Raw genomic sequence first — 8817 nt, 5'->3', positions numbered from 1 at the left:
TGGAGAAGGACGTCATGCTTGGTAAAATAGAAAGAGGAAGAAGAAAAAGGCCCTCAGCAAGATGGATTTGTACGGTGGCTGCAACAACTGGCAGTGTTTTGTTCTGTAGTATAAAAGGTCGGTAAGGAGCTCTGGTAGCGTAGTGGTTACGAATTGGGCTGCGAACCTTAAGGTCAGCGGTTCGAAACTGCCAGTCGCTCCGCAGGAGAAAGATGAGGCTTTCTACTCCCGTAAAGATTTACACCCTCGGAAACCCTGTACAAGGTCGCTATGGGTCGGACCCGACTCGATGGCACTTAACAACAACAACAATAGGTCAGGACTGGCTCAACAACACCTAACAACAACCTTTATGGAAAAAAAACTGCAGGATCTTTCTACTGCAGAGGGGCTTTGTGGGTTCAGACTACCAGCACTTCCATTAACAGCCCTTATCCACTGTACCACCAAGGTTCCTTGTTATTGTTGTTGGGTCCCATGAAGTTATTCTAAACCATGACAATCCCTCACCATGACAATCCCTCTTGTTACAGTGTAGAATTGCTCCCTACGGTTCTCCTTGGCAGTGCGGTGGGTTAGGAGAAAGATTGGCATAGTCTATTCTCATAAAGATGTACACTCGCTGTAAGTCGTCATCACCTTGATGACAGTGGGTTTGGTTTTATAAATTTTTACATAAGTTCACCAGGCCTTTCTTCCGTGGTGCTGCTGGGTGCATTTCCACCAGCCAACGTTTTGGTTGGTAACTAAATTCAAGCGTTTTGCACCACTCAGCAACTTTTTGACTTTTCGTTGGAATTCCTTTATTTCATTTGCAGTCATAATTCTTTTGGTTGAGTTCATTTTTTAAAAATTTATTCTTTAAGAAGTAACTCAGGAGTTTGAATTTGTAGTGGGACCCCATTAGAAGGGTGAAACCGCCTAACCCCTTTCTTTTGCAACTTTGCTCCCCTTGGCGCCACAAGCCTCCTCGCAGGTTCCCGGGGGGGCCCCCCCTACCCGCTCCCCGCCCCCCGCCCCAGGCCGGTCCCACCTACTCAAACCGGCCCCGCCTACTTAGCCCGGCGGCCGCGGAGGGATCTGGCACACGCGCACGCACCACAACAAACTCGTGCGCTGATTGGCTGGCCGAGGTCTGACCCCACATCAGCCCAGACACGCCGCGCCCGGGAGGGCGGGCCTGAGCACAGGCTCAATCGCGAGGCGCTCCAGTAAAGCCGCGCCTCTCAACCAATCCGATAGGGGAATCCCGAAAAGGTGTGCCCAATCGGAATTAGGCAAGGGCGGGGTCACCCTTGACCGCGAAGGCGGGGAGCTGTCACCTTGACAACCCTGAGACATCTCTCAAGAAGTCAGTCCTGTTCCACCGGTGCGGCCCCTTTTTCCCTGATATAGGAGCTCTGGTAGCGTAGTGGTTACGAATCGGGCTGTGAACCTTAAGGTCAGCGGTTCGAAACTACCAGCTGCTCCGCGGGAGAAAGATCAGGCTTTCTACTCCCGTAAAGATTTACACCCTCGGAAACCCTGTACAGGGTCGCTATGGGTCGGAACCGACTCGACGGCACTTAACAACAACAAGTCACCCTTAACCCCAACAAAGTCTTAACCTAGTGTCCAAGTTTCGGTGCAAAAGGAGGTTTGGGCCATGAAGTGTAGGGAGAATGTTTATTCTTTCATTTATTTGTTGTTAGGTGAGTTGATTCCTACTCATGGTGACCCCATATGACAGAGAACTGTCCCTAGAATTTTCCTGGCTTTATAGAAGCAAACTGCTGTTGTTGTTATTGGGTGCTGTCAAGTCGATTCCGACTCACAGAGACCCCAAGTGACAAAGTAGAACTGCCCCACAGGGTTTCCTGGCCTTTCCTATGATCTTTAACGGGGCAGATAGCCAGGTCTTTCTCCCGCCTTGCCTCTGGGTGCATTCAAACCACCAGTCTTTTGTTAGCAGTCCAGAGTTAAACCACTGCGCCACAAGGACTCATTAAATAATATAAACCCAAACCAAACCCCTTCCCATCCAGTGGATTCCAACTCATAGCAACCCTATAGGAGCTCCAGAACCGCCCATAAGGTTTCCTAGGCTGTCTTTATGGGAGCAGATCTCCAGGTCTTTGTCCTGAGTGGAGGGGCTGATGAATTCCAACCACCAACCTTTCAGTTAGCCACAGGGGCTCCTTAATTAATATATGCTGTTGTTACATACCTTGTAGTCAATTCGACTCATAGCAACCCTATGTAGGGTTTTTACAGGAGCAGAAAGTCTCATCTTTCTCCCATGGAGCTGCTGGTAGGCTGAAATGGCTGACCTTGTGGTTCCCGGTCCAGAGATAATGTATGTTGTTGTTATTAGGTGCCATCGAGTCAATAAGATTAATAAATATAAATAAGACTAGAAGAAGTAGTGAATGAGGTGGCTTCCAAAAAATCATGGGAAAATGGAATTAAAAGATGATGCAATTTTTCCACAAACTTTTAGAAGCCTCCCCTCATAGAATGAAGAAGGAAAATGTTCCTGGTCATACAATTATGCAAACTGAAAAGACAATGTAACCGGTACCCCAAGCTTCTAGCTTTGGTGAGGCTGCAAACTGGTCCATTCTCTTTTCGGTTATATTCCCTAGCTCTTCCTTTTAAAGGAGCCCTGATAGCATAGATTACAGGCTGGGCTGCTAACTTAAAGGGCAGTAGTTGGTATCTAGCAGTCACTCCTCAGGAGAAAGATAAGGCTATCTACTCCCATAAAGATTTATAGCCTCACCATGAAGATTTACAGCCTCAGAAACCCTGCGCAGTTGCTATGAGTTGGAACCAACTAGGTGGCACACAAACCTCCACCCCCATCTTCCTTTTAAGACTTTTCTAAACACACAGACATGTGAATAACATTTCTCACTCATATATGACTTTCCAGCTTGCTAACATCACTTCTTTTCTTATACTGGCTTTCTTTTCTAACCAAGCCTATAAGCAGAGACAAGCAAACACTGAGCCATGCAAATACCTGAAACATCTCAAGAAGAATTTTGACAAAAATAAACCTGAGCTTTTCGTGCTGGTATCGCTCCCGCGAACATGGTGAACATTCCTAAAACCCACCGGACTGTTTGTAAGCACAACGACACAAAGTGACTCAATACAAGAAGGGCAAAGATTTCTCTGTATGCCCAGGGACCAGGGAAAGCAGCGTTATGACAGGAAGCAGGGTGGCTATGGCAGGCAGACTAAGCCAATTTTCCGGAAGAAGGCTAAAACTACAAAGAAGAGGATGTTGAGGCTTGAATGTGTTGAACCAAACTGCAGATCTAAGAGAATGTTGGCTAGTACAAGATGCAAGCATTTTGAACAGGGAGGGGATGAGAAGAGAAACGGCCAGGTGATCCAGTTCTAAGCATCACCTTATTTTATTATTAAAACAAGAAAATCTTGATGTTATATTCAAAATAAATAAATAAACCTGAGAGATGAGAACTCATTATCGAATGCAGGGTAAATTGTCGGTTCCAACTCGATGGCACCTGACAACAACAACAACAAAGATTTATTTATGTATGGGGGCAGTTTTGCTCATAAATCCGGCTGGACACAAACGGGGTGGGAAAGCGGTTACGGAGAGAGAAGACTGTCTAGACTTCTCGGTGTTCTTTGTGTCCTGTACCAAAAATTGAAACTGGCTGGATTTCTGTCTCCTTTCCTTCTGCTTCATTTCTGACTCCCATAGATGCAAACGTCTTCCTTTCTCATGACATCACCTCCCTTCTTTCTTCTGCTTCTTTTGCTAACTCTGTTGGTTTCCAATTCCCATGAACTGTCATTTATGAGGGGGACTTCCAAGTTTGTGGGAAAATGCAATGAAAAGATCATGGAAGTTTTCTATGAACTTTTTGAAGTCCCCTTGTATATATATATATATATTTCCCCCAATACTTATGCTTTTTTTTAAGTGTATTGTTTTGTTTATTTATTTTCAACTTTTTATTGTGAATTAGGTGAAGGTGGACAGAGTGATCAGTTTTGCATCCAACAATTCACACACATCTTGTTACATGCCATAGGTTCGGATCCCTACAATGTAACAATGAATGCCCATTCCCTCCCTGTGTTTCCCTGTGTTTGATGATTTCGTCAGTATCCGGTTAGCAGCAGTCCTACAACACTGTAGTCAAGTATGGATTTAAGCCTGAAAAAATACTTACACTCAACAGTGACTGGAAGCAATTGGCCCAGTGTCTTTACAGCCCACAGTGACCATGATGGTCACAGATGGCTCAGGGCAAGTGCTTTGAATATTCAATACGAGTAGTTGAGCAAACTTTTAAACTATAGGCTCTCTAGTACAAACACGATCCATTTGCATTCAGGAATTGTAATTTTCCATCCCTGTTATGAGGAAGTAATCTTAAAAAAGCATTTGCCCAGTGGTTCTGTAGGGAAGGAAATAGAGCCCTACATTCCTCTGATTGGTGATTGGGGTGAAATCCTATAACAAAGCATTTGGCACTTGAATCTTTTTACATGTACGTTTCAGTGGCATCCATTAGGTTTTCATCACCCCAAATAGAAGCTCAGTGCCCTTTATGCTATTGTCTCTTTCTACCTCCCACCCGCCCCTGGTAATCACTAATAAATATTGGTCTCTTCGCATTTGCCTTTTCTACAGGGGTTTCATTGAAGATTTATCTCTCCTTTTGTCTTTGACTTTATTTTACTCAACATAACATCTTCAGGGTTCATCCATGTATCAGAACTGCATTCCTTTGGATGGCTGCATAGTATTCCACTGGACGGTTAGAGCACATTGTATGTATCCACATACCTGTGGTGGACATTGAGGTTGTTTATACCTTGGGACCATCATGAATAGTGCTTCCACGAACACTGGTGGATAAACATCTATTTTGGTCCCTGTTTTCAGCTCTTTGGGGTCTATCCCTAGGTGCGAAATGACTGGGTCAGATGGTAACTCTATGTGAGGCCTGAGATTCTGAACTAGATGCTGTGTCGGGGATATAGCTGTAGCAGCTCCAAAACCTGAAATCTAAACCCACTGCCATCCAGTGGATTTGGACTCATAGCAACCCCATATCGGGTTTCCGAGACTGTAAATCTTTATGGGAGCACACAGCCTTATTTTTCTTCTGCAGAGCAGATGGTGAGCTTGAACTGCTCATGTAACAGTACCACCAGGGTTCAGCCAGCATCACTCCCTGGGCCTGAAAAACTTGGCATCTGAGAGTACATGAAATCTTACCGCCACGTATGCACAGTACTGAGCAATTAACCCAAAGCCCTAGGCCTAAAGGAAGCAAGACTTGCCTTAAGGACCCTTGGTATTCACTACTACAGCCTGCTTTTATTTCATTCTGGTTAATCCTGCTTACCTTCACTGTCAAGCTGAAACAGATGGAGTAAGTAAAGCGTTTTAACAAAAACCGAATTAAAATGTTTGTTTAAATGAATTAGAAAGCAACTCAATCGAGCCAAAAGAGTAAGAATCTGAATGCACATTTTCATTCCATCCTCAGTAAATCCGTTTCCAATTTCAGCACTAATGGAAAAAGGGGTCAAATAAAATCGCCACCAAGCCACTCAAAGACTAGAAACCAAACAGAGCATGTGTCGTTGTTGTTAGGTGCCAATAAGTCGTCTCTGGCCCACAGCAACTCTGTGTACAACCGAGCGAAACACAGCGTCCTCACAATGGCTGCTGTGCTTGAGCCCAATGCTGCTGTCACTGTGCCAATTTTTCCCATGACCGTCCACTTTACCAAGCATGATGTCTTTCTCCAGGAACCAGTCCCTCCTGGTAAACATGTCTGAAGTATGAGAGACGAAGTCTGGTCATCTTGGCTTCCGAGGAGCATCTGATCGTACTTCCAACACAGATTTGTTTATATTTGCATTGAGAGGTTCACGTTAGACTTTACAAGTTACTTATCATAGTGGTGGAAACACACCGGGGCACATTGTAGAGAAGTCAATTTAGGAAATGCAGTTGTTGATTTAAAAACTATTCATAACACCCAGTGATTCAGCCAAAGAACAGACAGGCCTACAAAGTGAATAAAACACCAGGGAGGGACACACTCACCCATACGAGACCCCCAGAGAGATGGATCGGCACAGTGGCTACAGTGGCCTCAAACACCAGCGATAGTGAAGGTGGAGCAGGACCAGGTAGGGTTTATTTCTATTGCACATGGGGTCCCTGAGTTGGAACGGACTTGCCAATACCCAAAAGCAACAAAGCATTTATGAATCAACATTTTTAAGCCTACAAGAACCCTTCATGAGAGCAGGGGGAAAGCCTGTGGACATAACATTCCAATGGTTCTATGAAGTTCCCAGAGGGTGCAGCATGTTGGCAATCTGAAGAAAGGATCTGAAACTGAAGGGAGGCAATTTTGCGTAATCTTACGAAATCTAAGTTGATGATAGTACACTTTGTACCCTGGTTTTACCTAATTCTCAAGGTAATGAGCAACAATTGTCTGTTGACAACAACAACAAAAAACCCATAGCCACTGAACTGACTCTGGCTCCCAGAAACCGATTAAGACAGAGTAGAACTGCCCCGTCGGCTTCCAAAGTTATGAATGAAGCAGGCTGCCACATCTTCCTCTCTCAGAGCAACGGTGGGTCGGTCCCAAGTGCTGACCTTTTGGTTAGTAGGTAAGCACTTAACTACTCCACAACCAGGACTCTTCTTTCATGTTGTTAAGTGTCCTGCAGTCGATTCCAACTCAGCAATCCCATATAGGGTTTCCAAGGAGTGGATGGTGGGTTTGAACCACCTACCTTACAGTTAGCTGTCCAGGGATTCCAACTAAAGGGCTGTTGTTGCTGTCCAGCCAATTGTGACTCATAGTAACTCTGTTTAAGGCTTTCAAGGAGCAGCTGGTAGGGTTGAACTACCATCCTTGAAATTAGCAGTCCAGTGTTTACCCTACAGCACCACACCAGGACTCCTCCTATCTGTTGTTGTTAAGCATCATCAAGTAGGTTCCAACTCATAGTGACCCTGTATAGAGTTTCTGAGGAGCGGCTGGTGAGCTTGAAGTACCATGACCCGAACACATCCTTTGTGAATAGGCAAGCTGAGGCCCCAAAAGGCAAAAAAGTAAAGTGTCAAGAAAAAAATCAATCTGAGTTGAAGTGTAACAAATTGTCAACTCTACTGAACTCCTATTCCCCGCATGCCTGGGGATTGGCTTAATTGATGAAAACTATCAGATACATGGATTACATATATACATATGGCGTCCTGGTTTGGTGCTGCGGGTTAATGCACTGGACTGCAAAGTCGGTTTGAACTGCAAGGTCGGCAGTTCAGGCATACTAACCGCTCCTCAGAAAGCCTATACAGAGTCACTATGGGTTGGAATAGACTTGATGGCACTTAACAACAACAATGATATATATGTATACATTTATCAAACTGCTAGAAGAAAAGATGATGGCTTGTAAACTTTCTTTGGTTACACAAAGGAACCCTGGCAGTATAATGGGTTACGTCAGCAGTAACCACAAGGTCAGCAGTTCCACAGGAGAAACATGACACTTTCTGCTCCCATAAAGATTTACAGCTTTGGCCAACCTATAGAGGGTCGTTATGAGTCAGCATGGGCTCGACGGCACACAGCAGCAACACAGATAGAGCCTGAACTATCTACCCCTGAGCTGGCAACATCTATATTCTGGATCATAATTTTAGCTTCCTGTACTTTATGAGCTGGGCCACTTTGCACCAGTTCCTCTACCTCTCTGATCCCCATCAACAAAACAGGAACTTGCTGTCAGGAGTCAATGGGAAAGCAAACATTAGTTAACTATCAGACAATATATACTACTTATCATTATTCCCAGCCACCCCTCTGCAGCATCATACTCCAAAGACTGTGGTTATATTTGTTTTTAATTGTTATTGTTTTATCTTGGCCACCAATTGATGTTGTTAGGAGCCTTTGAGTCAGTACTGATTCATAACAACCCCATGTGCAACGGAACAGAACACTTCCCGGTCCTGCGCCATGTTCACAATTGTTTCTGCGTTGGAGTTCATTATTGCGGCCACTGTGTCAAGCCATCTTCTTGAGGGTCTTCCTCTTTTTTGCTGACCCTCTACTTTCTCAAACACGATGTCTTTGACCAGGGACTGGTCTCCCCTGGTGACATGTGAAAATACATGAGACTAGATTTTTTAAAAAAACCAAACACAGTTTCTTCAGGAGGGAGAAGACAAAGAAGGCAGCAATCTTTGCCTTAAAGAGATGGTGTGGATCTGTGGACCGGAGTCCAGGTTCCTTGTGGACTAGCCATCTGCCGTGGGGCTGTGTTTCTCAATCTCTGAGCCAGGCTTGACTTCTGTGTATTACAAAGATAATCCTCTCTTAGTGGTGATTGTGCCATGTCAGGGGGAGGGAGGGAGAGTGGAATTATCCCCACAATAGGACCTTTGTTGATGAGAGGTGTCACTGCTGTTCACAGGGGACATACACCAGGTGCTGCTGCTATCTTTCCAGGCAACCTGTGGGATCTGGTCCCAAACAGTCTCACTCCCAAAGTCTCTTCCCCAGCCCAGCCCCCACCTCCATAAATCCAGCTACTGTTGTTGTTACGTGCTATCAATTCCGATTCATAGCCATCCCATGTAACCAACAAGAACTGTCCCAATATGGTTTGTTTTTTTCACTGTTTTATTGTGAATTATGTGATCGTTTACATAGGAGAACATTAGCTTTACATTCATCCTATCGTATATCATTTCATTGCCATGGTTACAATCCCCTCCATGCATCATCAACCAACCAAAGGGTA

This window comes from Chrysochloris asiatica, unplaced genomic scaffold (genome assembly GCF_000296735.1).
Source record: "Chrysochloris asiatica unplaced genomic scaffold, ChrAsi1.0 scaffold00281, whole genome shotgun sequence".
NCBI lineage: Eukaryota > Metazoa > Chordata > Mammalia > Afrosoricida > Chrysochloridae > Chrysochloris > Chrysochloris asiatica.
This window is presented reverse-complemented; position numbering follows the sequence as displayed.